General features: G+C 39.6%; 1 protein-coding gene across 2 annotated transcripts in view; it reads right to left on the bottom strand.

Moving 5' to 3' along the window:
* Positions 1 to 18905, bottom strand: part of LOC106150397 (uncharacterized) — a 53662-nt gene extending 34757 nt beyond the window's left edge. The window contains exons 1-2 of one of the 2 annotated variants that reach the window (XM_013523179.2): positions 18644 to 18905; positions 241 to 1246 (exon numbers count right to left, since the gene is read on the bottom strand). The gene's annotated coding sequence lies outside the window, so the exon portion shown is untranslated. Of the gene's footprint in view, positions 1 to 240; positions 1247 to 4765; positions 4784 to 18643 lie in introns of those variants that run through there. The other variant, XM_086994656.1, reaches the window with a different exon arrangement.
* Positions 18906 to 20451: the final 1546 nt, after the last annotated feature.

Below are 20451 nucleotides of genomic sequence, written 5' to 3'. Positions count from 1 at the left end.
AATAATGGCCAGATCATGCTGATTTTCGAACTTGACCTGCGTTTTATGAATATTAGTCAGCTCTGTAAACATAAAGCCAAAAAATAAAACTGTCTTCCACTTATGGTGTTAACGCTGAAAGTGCACGGCGACATGATCGGCGACGGCGACGGCGACGGCGACGACAGACGCAGGTGATGGCAATATGTACAGACACATCTGTGTCTGTACATAAAAATCAATAAAATATCAATAACTCACCTGTTTGCGAAATCAAAATTTAGGCTCCTCTGCTTGTTTCAGAACTGCAAGTCCAATCCCATCAATGCAAAATCTGTAGGGTCGATTTATTCTGACACCTTCCGTGCGTAAATATTCCAAGACAGTCACGCTTCCAGCAATTAAGCTTAATCACAGGAGACTTGCCGTCAGCAGAAACATTTCATCATGGTCTACTCGAAGATAAAGCGCTGTCACAGGGTCGTTAGCTAAAAGCTTCTGTTTAAAGAGAATTCGTCTCAAGCAGGAACGTAGATGCGTTAATGGCTCGAGCGTTAGCAGTGTTTCATTGAGAGTTGAAAACTGCGATTAAGACGTTATTCAAAACGTATCACTCTTATCTAACTAACCTAAGATCGACTTCCTTGATAATTCCTCAGCCGTCCAAAGCACTTCTCTGTCTTTCTTCTCGCTGTCAGAAGAACTGTAATTAGGATTTCTTCCTACAATGGATATTCTACCTTTGGATCGATACGTTATTTTTTTCTATAATAATGACGTTTCAATAAGAACTTCTGTTCATATGCCAATAAAAAGCCAGCCAAGTCATTTTTCTTCATAAGGTTACGATAAATGACATGAACACAATAATCAGACGAGTTTCTCTTGAAATCTATGTATTGATTGCACGAATGCAAAAAATCCACGTATAGCGTAGGCTGACAACGTTTTCCGGTATCCTGGGACTAAAATGCACCAAATAGACCCCTTCGCTGTCAAAATTCTTCTGGTTTCCAAAAGCCAAATTTTCCAAAAAAAAAAAAAGAAAAAACAATCCTAATTTTTGCACACGTTTTGCTTTGAACCAACGTCTTTCTCATATACCACTGCCGTCCACAATGCAATACTCCTGGGATTACAAGAACACTGTCAGTGTTGCCATTGGCGTACCTGCCGTATCCCCTGTATTTCCAATTCACAGATGCCCGGATATTAGCAGGATCATCTCCGGTTTCGCCCTTGGTTTAACCTTGCCGTCAGTGTTTCACTGTAACGACAATGGAAAGCAATAAGTTATGAATAAAGATCTTATATTAGTTTCAGTCAGTCAATTTAGTTGAAGTAAGACTTAGAACCGGCGTATAATATATTGCCATAAAGCAGGTGCGCGCGAGCTGGTTACACAATTACAGACTTAAGCACTCAGACATGGGCACACTCACATATATACATACATACATACATACATACATACATACATACATACATACATACATACTTACGAGTGCATACTGGTGCACACACACACACACACACACACACACACACACACAGAAAGAGGGAAGGGGGGGGGGGGGGCGCACGCAGACACTACCGAGAACCCTTGGTAATATCAGCGGTTAAAATGTCAACCAAATATTGGAGCTGATCATGATCAGAGATGAACTAATGAATCTACCAGCCACAAAAAAGCAATACGAGAGCGCAATCGTTCCATTACGTCGAGCATTGAGCCATGAAATAGGACCTTGATAACAAAATACCATTTATCATTCATTCATTCCTGAATTGTTCTTTAATAGTGTATGGCTGCAATTTAGCAATAACCCGTTGTCACGAATTATATCAATCTATACAAGTATCTGTAATTCCGCACAATTTCAAATGCACTCATCCCATCTTCCATTTCCGATCCTCATTTCGATAGATCTCTTTAAATGTCTCTTCTCCGCTGGGTAGTGCAAGGAAAACAAATGAAAGAGAGCAATACTTGGACATCGCGTGGCCTTGGTATGTGTGACCTTGACCTCCTATATGTGACCCCCTGAGCTTTAGAACAAAGGGTTTTGGGAGTCTAGGAAAACTACAAATGGCCTCTGTCTATCATATGTGAATCCCCGTTGACTGCATCGTCTGCAAAATCTGAAACCCACTGCTGCTAACCCAATTAGTGAAACAGATGCATTTACTGTATTGATTTATCATATTATGAGGCAAATCTCAATTATGAGAGAGAAAAATAACAATTTTAACAATGATTTATATTTTCCGCTTAATTGAAATATAAATCATTGTTAATATTGTTAACAATGATTTATATTTTCCGCTTAATTGAAATAGAAATGAAAAGAAGCAACACTTGGGATTGGGTGACCTTTATATGACCTTGACCTTCTCAATGCGAATGCCTTGAGACTAAGAACTATTGGGTTTCGGGCAACCCACATGTGACCTATATGTATCATTAAGACAAAAGACTTGGGGTGGTCTGCAACCAACTATTGAGGAAAGTTGAGAAGAGTGTTGAAGGGAGGGGCCGCTTTGGTGGCCTATGCTCCTAGAGGGCAGCTCAAACAACCATAAGTTAGATCTAAGTTAGACAGGTACATGTGACCTTGACATTGAAACTGAACTGATCAATCATATCACAGGACATATCTTATTTACGAGAGGAAAATAACAAGATCAATCTACAGATCCAGAGATACATAACACATGGCCGTAGGAATCTATCTGAACTCGATAAAATGTCAATTAAGTTCTGTCTTTTAGCCTCACGTTGGTACTTCGCATCGCTTTAATCAAAAGGCTTGGAAAACCAAATTAATTCTTAATGGAATGTCTTGCAAATGTCGCGCATTTCGCAAATGTTAACGCGATCGTCAATTTCAATCACCTCTGAGCTGGCACACACAATTATGAATATCCGCCGAGGAAAGAAGGAAGAAAAGTGGGTGTTCTTTTCCATGACACTTAACAGAAGGGAACAACCCTGCGTGGCGGGAATGGTAGTACTCTAAACGAAAAGTCCGCGGTCCCATATGATAATGACAGATGATACAGATGCAGGGGACCGTTTCACACGAGAAGTTTAGTCCGAAAATAGGTGTGAACTCTTTAAGACACAAATTTTAGCTTATCGGGTCACTGACACTTATTTCTTTCTGTGTTGACAATCGGTGGTACGATGGATCACAGCTTTATTTCTTCGTGAATCCAGTATGAGATTTTTCTATTCAGTGAGTGTGGTTGAACATGCTAGCCCACGCTTCTCTGTCTATACTCAGCAAGAAATTGTCCAGATAAGGTCTAAATGAAAGCATGGCAATTTCCGTGACTTTTCCTGAATTAATTTCTGAGCCTGCAAAGTTCAGACTGTCTTGCATGCACCAAGTCGCTACGAAGCGAACCAAAGAACCTCAACACCCGTCACAAAGCTGAAATCGGAAAATAATTTCTAATGTCAGAATGTCTCTTAGGGACTCTAATTAAGCCTGCACTGGTACTGGAATAAAATTTGATCAAATGCCTCACCAAATATCAAAGTGCTCTGTATATAGGCTGCCTGGTGCATTAATGTCAAGATTTGTCATTGATTTGATCTGTTTTGTATTTTAATACACTGATGAGTGTACTGCAAGTACTGCAGAGTGGGAAGGAAGTCAGACAAGAACCGGTATAACTTAAGTGATTGATTCTTCCCCAAAGTCAAGTGGCTGCCTCCTTGTAATATTCTATGGAGGCCTTTATCACATTGAGCAGTATGGTTAACGTTCACAGATTCGTTAACCACTCTTCAGGTTTCCAGAACTCCCTTTCACACGTTCTAAGTTCTTATAGAAATAAATTTGCTTTCTGCTGCAACGTTAATGATTCAACCTTGTTGAACATCCTGGTTCCATTGCCATTAATCTCATACGTAACAGCAGTCGATTTTTGAACTTGGCGCCTACAATCTTCGGAATATCAGACCCTCGGAACAACAAACCCTCGGAATATAAGGCGTACCCCTAAAAGCCATGGTATTTTCTAAGTCGCCAATCTCTGAATTCGGACCAATCTCTGAATTCGGACCAATCACCAGCTAGGACAGCAGGGAAAAGGCTTCGGTCAGCGAGGTCACTTCACGGTCAACTCTCGTGTCTTTCAACACTGAAGTCCAGACAGCGAGGCCGACCGGTCTGGTCAAGGTACTAGGTACGGCCGCCAGTTGTTTTGTTTGCACGCAATTCCAGACGATGACCTCTAACCGCTAGTAGATCTCGATACAAACAAGTCCTATCTGTGACCTGCGATCACCAATTTGTTTTCTATACACGCAGGTCCAGACAGTGGCAAACGACCACCAGTTGGTCAAAGTGCAAATCTATCTAGGCAGATACGTAATGCATCACAGCGGCGGGTCAATGATTTCAGATACGTTCGATTCCAGACCTTTCACTATTTAAAGTAAAAAAAAACTGTGACAAACATCATACAGATGTTATAACAGCCTCATCCAGCCTGCTGACCAGACTTACCCCTGTTGTAACGAAAATTAAGTGAGGAATAGTCATACGTTCGATTGTCTGTTCAGGTGGCACGGTCATACAAATTCGTTCATTTTGATCTGAAAAACTTCGCGTAAGATAAATAGTTACGCACAAAATATAAGCATAACTAGTATTTGTACATACTGGTACCCAATCTACCTAGTTCCTAACGTACTGTTAAATCAATTATATTAACACACTTGACCAATTTTTAAACTGAAAAAAAAAAATATATATATATATAAATGACTTACTTCAAGCCTACAGAATGGTTTTAGCAGATCTTTGTTCACAGCAATAGGCGTACAGTACAGTTGATGTATTGGCCAACATACGAGTGAGTCATCCAGATCAACCTGTGTCCATCTATCATATAAAGGCCAAAGGAGTGTAGACAGAGGTCAAGGTCATAATTTACACTGATTACACACGAGTCTAGACAGAGGCAGGTCATACAGCTACCCAGGCGCGACGAAGACGTTCGTTCAATTTACGCTAACCTTATCTGGGGTCAGTATTGCCTCACTTATAATCTCAGTAATAGTAAAACTAGCTGGTACACGTTTCGGGTAAGCTTCCGGATTAGGGGTCGCTTGGACATTCGGTTAGGTTATAACTATAACCACTTCCAAATCTTGCCATGTGGTCTATCAACTTAAACCGGAGACTAGGTTTTAAGTGGATAGTTGACTAGCAGATAGTTGACTAGCAGATCAAAGGTATCCCATACCCAGTAGATAAAGTCATCATTGTAAATAAGCCGTGTACAGGCGAGTCCAGACGGTTATGTAACATGTTACACAACAAAAGGGGCTGTTGTGGAGGTCAATTTGTACTCTCTTGAACGGCGGTAATATATCAGTGTTGCGGAGTTCTCTTAACATAAATAAGGGGTCCATATCCTCCTTATCAAACTTGCTCTCTCTCTCACTCCCGCAATTTCTCTCCCTCTCTGTCTCACACACACACGCGCACACACTGCCTCACACATAGTTTTTATTTTTCAAACTCTCTCTTGGAATTACATGCACACAACACACAGAAAAATGCACCCTGTGTCCAATACTTTCTCCGTTTTCGACCTGATGCCTAAGATGTGTCTTCTAAACACAGCGTTAATGTTCCTACTCACTACTCTTCCCGTATCATGTACCGTGGCCACTCACTGCCTGCACACTTAAAAGCAGCGAGAAAATTTGATTAAAATGTCGTCTACATAGTAAATCCTAATAACGGTTCCGACTGTAACAAAGCAATAAATTAGACAGTCGTTCTTGCTCGGGATAGTAACTTACTTATCTTTTTTCCCCTTAAAATTTATTCAGAAATAGACTGATCACTTTACACCGAGCATCCTCCCAGACTACATACGGACGGTAATGTAGTTTTCCTTGAAACAATCAACTATTAGTTCAAAGGCTCACAGCGGTCAAGCAAGAAATGTATGAGCAGACGACATTGCCTTTTCCGGCGACAGGAACCCTGGGTAATCTGCTTTATTCACAAACACACCAAGACAGTGAACCCTATCCAATGACCGGATATCACACGAGAGAAGGTGCTCCGTCTGGCTGCACAACCAGATTTAGCATCACATTAACATTCACTGATGGATTCACAGGTCAACAATAATAATCTATTAAGATAAGGAGGATTAAAGTCTATGGGATCGTTCAGAATGAGTTATGTCGACCTAGATAATGCCAGGCCTACCCAACTACCAGACTCAGCACCTACGGATCCAGAAGAAACCGGTATATCAGACCACACTACCCGTTTTCAAGGTGTGGGTTCAGGTCGCATTACAGTGTATCATACCCCATCACAGATTTTGTAAGCCTACCTGTCATCCGGATATCGCGCCTCGTTTTCGTCAAGTAGGAGTCGTATGAATACAACAACAATCGGCAATCCTCGGCTCATTCCGCAAGCTCCATACTATTGTCGAGTGCGGAGACATCGGAGTAGTTCCGAGTGACAACATGGCGACAGACGACTCACTGAATCTCGTCCAGAAAATATTAAACCCCCGACAGAATATGCTTCCGCTATCAAAATTAGGTCTACTTTTCTAAATGAATATATAAGTTTGCAAGTTCTTATTTACAAAACATCATTGGCTATGTTCGAACCTAAATTTTATGTTAAAAATTGCGGTATTGTCAGATTTTTAGCATAAACAAGGAAAATTGCAGCAGCGCATGAATCTGTTGAGATGCACTACTTTCCAACCCCGCTTCAGACCACGGTGGAAGTGAAGAACAAAAGATTCAGACGTGGTGTATAACCGCAGAACCGCACGTCTCGCATGAATGCGTTATAACCCGCTAATGGACCCGTGGTCTAAATAAGATAGATCCCTCGTCAGCGAGGGTTATGTGACATCCACTCGTGCTTCGCACTCGTGCTGACTCGGGGTCGATCTATTACTAGGATCATCGATATCATATCGCGCACCAGGCAAAATCGGCGTGGTGGCTGATACTCTGTAATGCGATCTGACACACACCTTGAAAACGGGTAGTGTGGTCTGATATACCGGTTGTGAAATCGTTGAGACAGTGGAGAATATATGTAACTCATGCTTTATTTCAACGTTCAGTTCAGTTAACATTTTGCCATTCACAACTCTTATGTCGGTATAGCAAATGGACAAGTCAGCGTATCAGCAAATCATCAAGTCAGCAATTCAGCAAGACAGCAAGGTACATAATCTAGGAAAGAAAACAATAAATAAATAAAATAAATAAAGGAAACTATATAAATACTTATACATGTACATCTGAACATTTAAATTACATACATCAAATACATAACTGTATTTTACTAGATATATTGAACATTACATAAAGTCGGCTTTATATAGCGAGACTTGAATCTGTTATCTATTCAATAAGCACAAATAATATGAAATTTAACTTATAATACAATTACCATAATACAATTTTAATTAAAACGTTAAATACTGAATTACAGCAAGGCTTTACAGTTGACAAATTATACTAATGCGTTCGCGTATTTTACATTTACTGTATTTCATACTAATGGCCACACCCTACCAGGTGCTCTAGCTAATATACCAATATTTTACCTTTATCATTTATGCAGAAAACTAATAAATACAATGCTCAAATATATTATGATAATATAAAGACTTACATTATGATTTCTCCGTAGAACTGTAACAATACACCATACAACGTTGGAAATAACGGTAAAATGCAGGAGAGACCCTACTTGTGGAAATCCTGTAGCGTTATGACTCGGTTACATTCAAAACAGGCGCGCTACTCACGCAAGTCATGAAAACTACTCACACCTTGTATATCTAAAACAGGGAATCTAGCACTTACACCTTGTAAATCTGAAGCAAGGAATCTGGCACTTACACCGGTTTATTCTGGATCCGTAGGTGCCGAGTCTGGTAGTTGGGTAGGCCTGTAACGCGCAGTAACTCCAAGGGACTCTCGCTGAATGCAATCAGATTAAGAGATCAACATGTTCCAAGGGACTCTTATTATCGTTGGGTAGAAAAAATGGGCTCTATTTCGACTCGCTTCGCTCGTTATACTGTTATCAGGGGGTAGCTTTATCTTGAATACAAGATTAAGGTCTTAGGGCTGATTCGCAATGAAACTATCGGTCTACGTACATCGAGCGAACTCCACGGACACTCTTTGTATGCAGTCAGATTAACAGATGAACACCCCTTGCATTCAGCGAGACTCCCAGCGGAGTTAGATATATCTACGTTAACTTCACAGTGAAACCAATATTTCGATCTCTTAGGAGTTTTTTTTTTTTTCGTAAAAATGCCTCTTAGTTTATGGCCTGCGTGCTCATATACGTTACGTTTTTTCATCCGTATTTTTCCATCTGTATATGATAAACCTGTATTAAAGGTTAAACAAAGTTCAACCCCATATATAACTGGAATATCACAATCTTATTTTTACAGGGTCAAACTCCACCTATCTGTTTACCTGCATGTCTGTCTTTTTGTGCGTCCGTCTTACATTCCATCTACCTGCCCGCCAGCTTGCAGGTGCCCACCAACCTAGCGACATTTACATACCTTAATACCTACCTAAATACCTGCCTACTGGGGTTAACCACATGTACCTAACCATACCTGCCAACCTACCTACCCACTGGGGCACCTACATGCACCTACTTTAATACGTGTCAGTTAACCTACCTGCCTACCGAGGGTACCTATATGTACCTACCTAAATACCTGCAAAACTACATACTGGGGTACCTAGATTTACCTACCTAAATACCTTCCAACTTACCTGCCTACCGGGGTCACCTACATGTTCCTACCTTAAAATGATATCCGTTCACCTATCTGTGTAATGCATACCTACACTCACATACCCAATTAACTGCCTTCCTATACATTGACGTGTACGAACAATTTCTCTCAGAATCCGTACCTGTCCGTATGAAATAAATCAATCTATAAATAAATAATTCCTTGTCTTCATATTTTATGAGAACTTAGTCAGGCAAAGATTGCTGCAAGGCAGGTGGAGTCATTCTGTGCATTTTTACGAACCGAAGTAAGTCGAGATGCCGTTACATATTGTCTGGCCCTCATTAGTAATTGAGACTGGGGCAAAGATGTGACCAAAGAATAACGACAGTCAGACTGTAAAAAGACTTTTCTGCTTCAACAAAGTTGTTTATGATGTTCATGTTGATTATCTTAGCCAACCACAGGACATATGCTCATCGTTGACCGGCATACCGGGGGCATACCGATATACGAAGATAATAACCGCTGCACCGAACACAAACAACATCTTGAAAAACCTAAGAGCGCATTTGGAACAGCGGACTAACAGATCCGTGGATCAAATATGGCCGACCCACTCGAATGCTTGTTGGGTAATCACCACGGGGAATCTATTTAGTGTCTTATGGGGAATGCTGGAATGTCTCTTGAATTGCACTTGTCGTCACAAATAAAAACAGAAAGCAAAAACTGAGTACGATTATAGCCGTAAATGGCGCCATATTGTGGTCCATATTTTTGATTGGTATTTGTAGTTTTCCTGTGTGGTGCATGAGTGAGTGTTAAAAACAGGAAGTTCAACCTGAAAATTTTCATCGTGGGATTCGGTTTCACTTCGCGTGTGTGAACAAGCAAGCGAATCGGATTTTTTTCACCAGAAATTCGAATTTGAAAAATCCGGATTTTTCAGATGTCAGTTCTTTTAAGATTGCTGAACATTTATGCATGTATGACCGTGACTGTCACTCCCACCTTAAAATGACAAATGATCTCAAATCCTTCGCGAATATACGTCATCTAAACCCTCATTAAGTCTGTTATTGTCACATTTAGTCCCTAGGCTCGTTATCTGCCCAATACACCGTTCACCAGCAAATGCCAAATACTCACCACAATGCATGCTCAATAGGTATTACTAACTTCGTCACTCCACGTACACTCTATGTTCTTCAGTCGTAAAGCTTGAAAAGGATTCCTTTCTTCTAGACAAAATCTTGTTTCTCTTGAACGCTGACCATGATCAAAGTTGTTTTTCTGAGTTAAGATAGAGGAAGCTGATAGCCTTAAAACGCCTAAGTAATAAAGGGTCAAGTGGCGGGCATCGGAAATTACTTCATTTCCGTTTGACAGTCTCGTTTGCAACACGTTAACAGTTTGCCACCTTTACAGTGACAACGAGGCTAAAAAGAACTTTATTTTTGATCCGTGCTAGCACAAAGAGCGGTCAGTATCATGACAGGTGATAGCGGTCATTTTACTCCTTCACCTGCAAGTGACCAACAACAACAACAACAACAGCGCATTATCCAATTAAATCAAAAATTATTTACAAATGTAAGACGTGGTTGTGTTTATATATATATATATATATATATATATATATATATATATATATATATATATATATATATATATATATGTCAAAGGCCCGGACCAAATCTAGTCCCATGCATAAAAAGCCCAGACCCCATGTTTATTACACCCTGGCTGGGCCCATTCTTTGTTGTCTTTGCATTTTTAACAGCATAATGGGTAAGTTAAATGACCAAGTTAATTGGCCAAGCTGCCAGTTTGTTTGTATGGCATGTGCAGATGTCTTAGATCAAGGCACAAATGAAGCCCACCTTTAATTTAACATTTCTTTACTAAATATTACTAAATCAATCTACATGTCTTTTCTTTAAACATTAAACATCTTTAAAAGTATCATCCTCTGATGCATTTTACAAATCACAGGTAATGAATACAAGCACATCTCATTTGCCACACCTGTAAGTATCATAATATGTGCCTTGATCTAAGACATCCCCTGCACGTGACATACGAATAACATATTAATTGGTTATTAAATACTGTATTGATAACTTGATGTATTACTATGTCAACGGAATGCTTGTATTTACATAAATAACACTATTAGTCATTACCTAGCAAAGCCATACCTGCCCTATTAAAACGCGCTGTTGAGTATTTTTACAAATTTAATTCTACGGGCAGGAAAACAATTCTAATTCAAACCCAAGCGCTTTTCAGAGAATAACCGTGGTCACTGGAAGTTGTCGCGTACAGTATAACACACAGCATGTTGTAACTGTTACAATGATAAAAACAACAGCATCATGTTTCGGCACCGATAATATTTCTATTTCCTGACCCAAACTCAAACACTAGATCATACTATCAAGTGGACACGAAACTTGAAAGAATGGATTTTTTAACCCACGCGGCATCGAGTCAACCACAGTGTGTTGTTTGAAATGTCAAATCGTGACAAAACTTAAAATGCTATCATGTAACGCTGCATGTGTGCATCTGTCTTTGTGTGTGTGTGTGTGTGTGTGTGTGAGAGAGAGAGAGAGAGAGAGAGAGAGAGAGAGAGATGAAAATTACGGTACCATTGGCTTACCAGTTTATCTTCACTGTAATTTCATTGCTAATTTCTTTGTGCTGACATTAATACACAGGAATCCCACTCTTCACCCAAGCTATAGACAACATGTAGCTTTCAACAGGTGAAAAGCACGCAAGGAAACACCTGTTGGCAACGCGAGTCAACAGGATATATGACTCTCAGTCGATCAATAACTAAATACCCATATAATCTAACTCTGTAATGCGATTACATCACAATAACAGTTGTGACTTAATCTCTCAGCCAGATCTCATACTAAATATTTTTTTCTTTTTTTTTAATAATAAAAGAATCAGTCACGCGCTGATACATGTCTGGCTGGGATTAAAACGCTTCATCTATATATCCGCGACTGGGTTTCTTTTGGACGGTATTTTGATATTGTAATCTACGTTGTATGTCAATCATCGTCTCCTGTCTTTCTCACTGAAAGCTTGTAAGTTGTTTGATAATACAAGCCCCCGGCATTCTTTCAGTGCCTTTCTGAAATCTATACAATAACATTGATTCGCACCCCAAGTATCAATCATCACTAAGAACACATTTAGACTCCGTTCACATGAAAAATGTATTTTCTAAAAATCCATTTTCTATTCGCGGTATCTTGTGATCACTCCGAGCGGAGCCGAGAATTAATTACAGCTTTGGAAGTAACTAGCTCGCGCTGCCAGTAATTACGCCGCAGGGGTATTCAGGGCACAGACCGTGATCACAGGATACCGCGAATAGAAAATAGATTTTTAGAAAACAGATTTTTCATGTGAACGAAGCCTTAGAACAGCGGACTAACAGATCAGCGGATAAAATACAGCGACTCCCTTAAAAGCTTGCCGCTTAAGTCCTGACTAAAAACTGAATAGATTTCCCGCGGGGATTACGCAACAAGCATTTAAGTGGGTCGGCCAACTTTATCTGCGGATCTGTTAGTCCGCTGTTCTGAATGCGCCCTAATAGGCCATTCACATTAGAACGTTAACCGCGGTCGAGTTAACTCCGATTAAACCGCGGTCAACCAAACCGCGTCCAAACCGCGTTCACACTGACACCGGCAGCGATCAGTAGCGGTAGAAACTCAGCAAGCGAACTTCCTGTCAAGCATGCGGAGCTCAAATGACGAAACACTTGTGCGCGTGCGCTTCATATGTAGACATCCGGTCTTGACCGCCGTCAGGAGTTTACTCCGATCATACCCACCTCCCGATCTGGGTTTTTTTTTTCGACCGCGGTCAGGGCTACGTTGTCCGTTCACGTTAGAAAAGTTAACCGCGATAGGACCGAGGTCAGGCCTTGACCGCGGTTAAAAGTGCTAGTGTGAATGGAGTATAAGACGCGTTTCTTAGAGCGCGTTCAGAACAGATGATGCACGAACTAACTGATCCGCCGACTAAATATAGCCGACCCCACTTTAAAAGCAATGCCGCTAATTCCTTGATGGTCTCCCCGTCCTCCATTAAACGGATTCAATTTCGGCTCCGAGGTTTATTTGCTAGGCCCCTAAAGCGACGGCGCGTGTGGAGGCGGGGAGACCATCAGGGAATCAGCAGCTCGCTTTTTAAGTGGTGTCGGCCATATTTAATCGGCGGATCAGTTAGTCCCCGGATCATCTGTTCTGAATTGGCTCTTATAGGACGCCCTATTGAGTCCTGTAGTGTCCTGTAGGTTTCCTATAGCGAATTTTCGTAAGTATAACTAATGATATTTGCCAACAATGCTGTAGGGAATACACCAGTCTCCGCAAATCTCCCCTTTTTATAATCTTCCTCACTCTATATGTGCCTAAATAAACTAAACTTGTTACCAGTTAATGCCAAGAAAAAAAAAGCACGTCCTATTTAGCGGCTTTCGAAATACCACCACTCGCCAGCCGTTTCTTCCCATACACGCGTTGTTTTGTTTTGTTTGGAGCAACGTAAACTTAGTGTTACACGTTTTGGGTTACATGATCTTCAACTCTGCGATCAAGGAGATTCAATTGTATTGTGTATTGAAACCACTTGTTGCGAAAAACCTACACTGATGTCAAGGCTTACTTTAAAAATGGGCTCTTTCCGCCTGCCTGTACTTAGCTGCACTCACTGTTGAATATACACAATAGTACACTTTCTTGCAGTTAAAACATCATTTGATCAGCTGCACTATATCAGTCTACTTATATTCATCTTCTGGTGTTATAAGAGATATCTTATCGTTGCATAAAAACAATCAAATAGTTTATTTCAGTAAGAATCATTGCTGGGGATAAAAAATTATTAATAAAAAATTAATCTTTATTATTATTATTATTAGAGATAGAGAAAGAGACAAATGGACACAGAAAGAGAGAGAGAGAGAGGGGAAAGAGTGAGAAAGAAAGAGAGCAAAAGAGAAAAGGAGACAGAGAAAAAGAGAGAGAGAGAGAGAGAGAGAAACAGACATCATCCAATCTGATAATCTCTTTAACTGTTGTGTCCAATACCTTAACTGTCTATGAAAAGGTTTTATTTAATTTTCGATTTTGATCACCATAACAAAGACAATTTTCAACCCGTTTCTTTACCATATTTCTGACTGACCATGAAAAAGACGCAGGTGGAGTGTCATCTCCTAAACCCAAATTAAATATTTTTTCAATACCGCTTTTCGATGAAAACTAGATCTGCTGCTTAAAATTTATAATAATAATAATAATAATAATAATAATAATAATAATAATAATAAACTACATACCATCTACACCAGTATTAACCATGAGTCGCTATTTACCTATAACTTAACATCAAACAACTATTTTTCAAGTGCTTTGCACTTGTGTTTACTTTTTTCTTATTATTTTGAATGAACTCTCTCGAGACATAATACTTAACATCTATTCTCTGATCACAGTGTGAGATAGTAGTGTGTTACAAAAATACTGTACGCCAGGGGAACATACCACCCCTCCCTCCCCCCCCCTCTCTCTCTCTCTCGTCATGCATCATTTGTCAAATATCAATTGCACCTTGTAAACCGAGTAGAAACAAATTAACCTTTTTAAGTGAAATGGGAACTAGACACAAATTCAGCGTATCATACCCTCAGTCATGCTAAATATACTTTTGAAGTACTTTCAATGACTTGCTGAAAGGAATGTTATCGACAAATCTCAGCCGCGGCTGGTTTTCACTAAAGAACTTCAGCCCAAAGACTGGTCTAATCTTTTAGACCAAAACCTAGTAAGTCTGCCAAGGCTAAAAAAAAAAAAAAAAAAAAAAAAAAAAAACGGCAGTGCGTCGATTTAGTTTTAACACTGGACCTCTTTTGTAATAAATAAGACATGGCTTTTTAATTTATTAAAGATGATTAATATGGATAAAAGTTACGCAGGACAATTAAATGTTTGATCTACAATACAAAATTTTGGGCTAACAAGGCCCAGCCTTATAGGTTCTATTTGTTTTTTTTTTCCTTCAAATTTCGATACTTCTTCCTGACCCACCAGATTAAAACATACAAAGCCATTCAACGAATAACGATCTATACGAGTTCAGTTTTTTTTTTTTTTTTTTTTTTTTTTGACTTTAGAATCGATCTCGTATTCGGGGTAGGACTGGCAAATTTAACTCTTGATGGTGGATTTATTTAAAAAAATTAGAACCCGAAGTAATTTTCTCCGCTCCTGGATAAAGTTTAATACAGTGAAAAAGAAACAATTGAAGGAATTTCTAGGAAACTATCATTATTATTAACTAAATAAAGGACTAACACGCACTGTACACCTATAAATGTTGCTGTAGTTCTCTTCTCCAGACTGCCAATGATTTTTTTAGCTTTCACAAAGGTCTAACGCGCAGTCTGATCGATAGGGAAATACACAGTACCACGATCCTATCTCGCATTTCCCTCCTGTAAAAAATACCCATTAAGTGCACTTCAGCCAAACTGCAAGGCGTAATTCTACCGTGTTAAGCGTTAACTTGATATCCGTAGAGAATAAGTGCCCGAAAGACGAGTGTACGGCAATTACTTAAAATTTTTAAACGCCTCACATTTCTTATATTTTTTTATTATTAAGGATTTATCCTTTTCAGCTATTTACAACAATGTATTATCTGACACGAAGTAAAGCAATATTTTATAATCATTGAAATCGACACTTGAAAGCATTGCTAACAAAGCAATTCCGTGGAAGTTATGAATTCACGCTGTGCCAATGTATTGGAAAATAACCGTAATGCGACTTTCCAGCATTCATTTTATTTGTTTGGTAACAAAGCCAAGTTTTAACGAGCCTGATATATTGTCTTGCACTGAAAGAACGCTGGGATAAGAGCTAAACTACTACAGTTTTCTGGTGATTTATTCAACACCATTTGCTTCTCGGTTGGAAATAAATTCAGTTGTTGCCCAGTGGTGAAAGAGTGAAGGCATTTATAAAAATAAATTTCAATACGAGTTTGTAATGTACTTTTACTCACTGTCTAGATCGGATTAAAGTACGGACTTCTATACAAATACTTCACGAGAAATGTTTTACTAGAAAAAGTCAGATGTGTAAATGTTTCAAAATGGGGTTATATACAACTACTTAGTTTAATACAGTGTTACGTGAGAAAAGTCAGATTCGTGCTTGTCTTACAGAAACCAGCGCAAGTTTTTTTTTTTTTTTACTATTTTCACCATATTTTGGGGGGGGGGGGGGGGAGAAAGGACCACGTGGTTTACTCTATCCCCCTCCTCCAATTCACCGTTTCAGTAATGACGGGTCTCCCATTGGACTGACTCGACTTCACGTTTTCGATATAATTACTGCAAACACCAAAACTGGATTGTCACTATTAGATAACAGTTTCTATTTTGTTCACACGAACTACATATAGTTAAAGGCGTGGTCCTTGGGTCCCCAGCTTGGCGGATGCGTATTTCAGCAAGCTGCTTTCATGGCGCTCGTCTAGAGCGTCCTTTTATTCCAGTCGACTTTCACCTTCATCTTTTATCGATGTTTTTTCTTTGTAACGATTATTAGGGTCACAGGCAGCTCACATTTTATGCCAAAAGTTTTAAAAATTGATTATTGTAGGCCTAACCTGGTTCCGATCTTTGACCTGCATTTTACGATTAGTCCGGTTCCTTAATTGGCGATAATCAATGTCGATTGGGCCGGAATTAGTAGCGAAGCAATGAATCGTTGTCGTAAACACGGCAGAGTTGTAAGTTTTTCCAATAATTAATCTCATTATGACTAATTTAGTCATCTTAACAAAACTCTGTAATAAAGACAAATGTCATAGGATGATGAAGCTCTGACCAAACATAATATAACCTTCCAACCTCAAGTCCTTAGTTCTCAAGTGTCAAGCAAACGTGCCTAGCTATTAGTGACGTCTAGTGGTTCACAAACACGTCTTATTTTATGACAATTAAAATGGACCGAGCCAGAATATACTGTTGGACAGGAAGTTCTAGCACAAGTTCCTCTCTGTCGAATGCAGGATCTTGTTTTAACGAGAGATGGGAGGGGGGGGGGGGGGTAAAATGTTTGCTATTTTTCGCTAGACAATTTGAATATGTAGGACACAAGGATCGAAAATTGTCATGTATATTATGGGGGGAGGAGGTTGGGGAGAATGGGGGAAAACTGGGAACCTAAACTTGAGAGTAGCGCGTGATCTTCCCCCACCCTCCCCCGAACAGTGTTTCACCTCCTTGGATTTGCTATCATTCATGCCCACTTATCTTCGAGTTTTTTCCCTATATATTCTCACTCGATTCTATATAAAGTAAAAGCCTTCTCTCAGTGTGTGTTCAGTGTTTGCCATTGCTGACAACAACTTCACGCAGCCTGATTTGTGAATTTTCCATTCAGATGAAAATATCAGGTGTATAAAACTGAGACGACTTTCATAGTTATCACCCGGAATTTCGCGGGGCACTGAGAACGTTAAAGGCGTGCTGATAGCAGAGAGGTGCGTCAGGCCCGTAGCCAACAATTTCAAAAGTGGGGTTCTTTTTCTGAAAAAGTGGACCTTTTCCCATAAAAACTTCATGTACCTTGATCAAATTTTACCCAGAGTGGACCTTTTCCCAGCAAAAGGGGCAGTTCTTTCCGAATCCCCCCTGGCTACGGGCCTGTGCGTCTTCAGTGATCCGTGGTACTCAGGGCGATGTTTACCTGCTGAAAAGCTTAATTTTCTCTTCAGACCCGACGAAAGGAAAGCTCTAGGTTTCTGACCTCTTATCCTTACACCTGAGGTAAGATACATGCCTACATCAGCATGACCTCTTAAGTCTATTTATACATCTAAGTGTACTCGTCTCTGCGCAAAACATCCATCTATTCTCTCTCTCTCTCTCTCTCTCACACACACACACACACACACAAAGGGAGAAAGAGAATGAGAGAGAGGTGCGTGAAAGATCGTGATTGTGTGTGTGTGTGTGTGTGTGTGCTATTAGTGCACTGCAGGAAGCACTGACCTAATCAAGCCACTCTTACCAAATACACACATGTTTACAGGTAAATTGAAAATGGCGGAACAGAGTAAACAAACCGTCCTAGGATGGATAACAGGGCGAACATTCGACTACTAATATACAACACCCGTTAACTTATATAATCAAGGCATAGATAAATAGCCTACTACTTGGTCCTAATCTTACTTCATGCTACGGCTCATTTGTTCTAGCTTTAAGTATCTCGGCTTGATACAAAAGCATAAGTGCGTCTTAATAATACGTGATTTGGGATGTCAATTTGCTCTGCGCTGTTGTGCTGCTATGTTTCATTTCAATCGATAGCCGTCCCACGCAGCGACTAAAAAGCGAAAACAGTGGCGACTTGCTGCATTGTGCTGTCTAAGCTTAGATTAAAAAAACCTCTACTGTTACATGTAAATGGCCTGAAAATGGGAATGATTGATCACCTATCACCATGATCTGCCATCTTTATGAGACACGCATACACAACAATCACGAACACATTTGGCTGCCGAATATTAACTACACCTTTAAGACCCATTTGTTATTTGTTAGGTCCCTATTCTCTCTCTCTCTCTCTCGTGTTCATACCTTTAACATTACCTCTTTTTCTTCTCCTTCGATTTCACTCCCATTTCTCGAATTACAGCGGCAAATATACCGCAATTCAGCGTGTATTCCACAGCAACGCGGTGATGATATGGGTGCAACACTTAAACTGAATACAGAACACTCGGTTGTTGTGAAAAACACAAACGTAAGTCTTACCTTTTCCCCATTCTTGAATTCCACAAGTTACGGGTGAAGTGTTCTCGACTAAGGAACGCCCGTAGTCCGTTAACAGGTGCGTCCAGTAACGGGTCAACCCCTTCACAATGGCCAGTACTCTTTAACGTGAAACCTGCATAACACAGTATACGGTTATCAGGCCTGCGTTGATGGCCAGGTCGATATTCACGTTGCAAAGGCCCAGTTTTAATCTGAGCGTGCACTGTAGTATGGACTGGCTAAGGCTTATTGATCGATTTGTTTATGTTGTTGCATTTGGCAGGCGGTCAAAAATGTGTTTGATCAAACCCAGCTGATTAGCCAATCAGAATGCGGCTTTGAGGTGTTACGTCAATGTTTTCCTCACACGGTAGGGTATACACATTTCTTTGCAAGTAGACATTAAGGGAAAGGAATAATGTGGTTTTAAGATAAGATTTATTAGATAAAACGGTAGTTCATTTTTCTTTTTGACTAATAGAAGTTACGGGGTTGACTAATAGGAAAGTGTAACGCTATTTTGAGGAAACGCAAGTTTTAACACTTCATAATGTTCATTTTTAAGGTCTGTAATAATATGGGCTTTTAAATAAGATTCAGCATAAATCTAAAGAAGTAAACATTTAGACTTAGCCTAAGTTAGGTAAAATTTATCAAGGTAGAAAAAACAATTTTTAGATATAGCCATTCCCCCAAATTCAATAGAGTGAAATGAAATAGAATAAAAACATATTTTAATGAAGAAAGGGGTTGGATGTGAGACGGGCTGTGACTGTGTATCGTTCTGTACAAACTAACGCTAGTTTGTGCCAACCTTTTAGCACTGTATGGTACTAAGGTGTAGCCAATTGCGATAGAGAAGCCACTTTACACACCTCGCCGTCGCATTTTCAATGTTCCATGTTTCAAATGGGGGTCATCTCTGCATGTTCTTGCATCCCCTCCAGCCTTGTACCAGGGCCACAGATTGATTTTTCAAAAGATATTCACAGATGTCTTTAGTAGACGGTCATTTTGTTCTCACAGTTAGAAGATTGACCATATTTAACCAGAGACATTACCTGTGAATATCTTGAATGACGAGTAAAAGGATGTGTAAACATTGCATCCTGATGTTTATTTAAAGAAGTTGTATTAACTATAATTTTTTAAGATAATTTAAAGAATAGTGTTTTGAATGTTGTTGTTTTTTTTATCCAGAGTAAACTATCCTGTGTGTAGAGTTGTGATGCTGGATAGTAACGGTGGAATGAAGTAATTATGTGGGACATGTACTGCCACGATGAGGGGGCATATAGGGATGTTATTCATGTGAAAACGTCGAAATTCTCTTGAGGTAAATTGCCAAACTAATTTATTTGAAACGGAGGCATTTATTAAATCCGTAGCTTAAATTAATTTCACAAACCAGACTTGTAACTGTATTTCTTTCTCATTTTCTAGAGTCTTTACTTTAATACTTGATAAATTTCAGCTATTTATTCATTACTTGTAACATCAGAGAATGAGAAATCAATAGATGTGGGACATTGCATTAGCTCTTTGTGGACAGGTTTAGGCATCATAAATGGATGAGGTTGGGGAGAAATAATGTGTTTGGGTTTTGCCCCTTTAAAATATTAATGGTCTTGAAGAATAAAAATAGGGCAACATTTTAGATTTAGTTTTGACCAAATTTTTTGTGCTCATCCGAGAAGATACCTTATTATTACTCCTGAAATCTTAAAGAGCTTCAGCGTGTTTTTGACCTATACCAGGCACTCTAATTAGCTCATCATAGGTAGCTGTTAAGATTTACCTTAGATCCC

Source organism: Lingula anatina, chromosome 8 (genome assembly GCF_051362555.1).
Source record: "Lingula anatina isolate TDL-2025a chromosome 8, LinAna3.0, whole genome shotgun sequence".
Lineage (NCBI taxonomy): Eukaryota > Metazoa > Brachiopoda > Lingulata > Lingulida > Lingulidae > Lingula > Lingula anatina.
The sequence above is the reverse complement of the archived record's forward strand: the minus strand, read 5'-3'. Positions and strand labels throughout refer to the sequence as shown.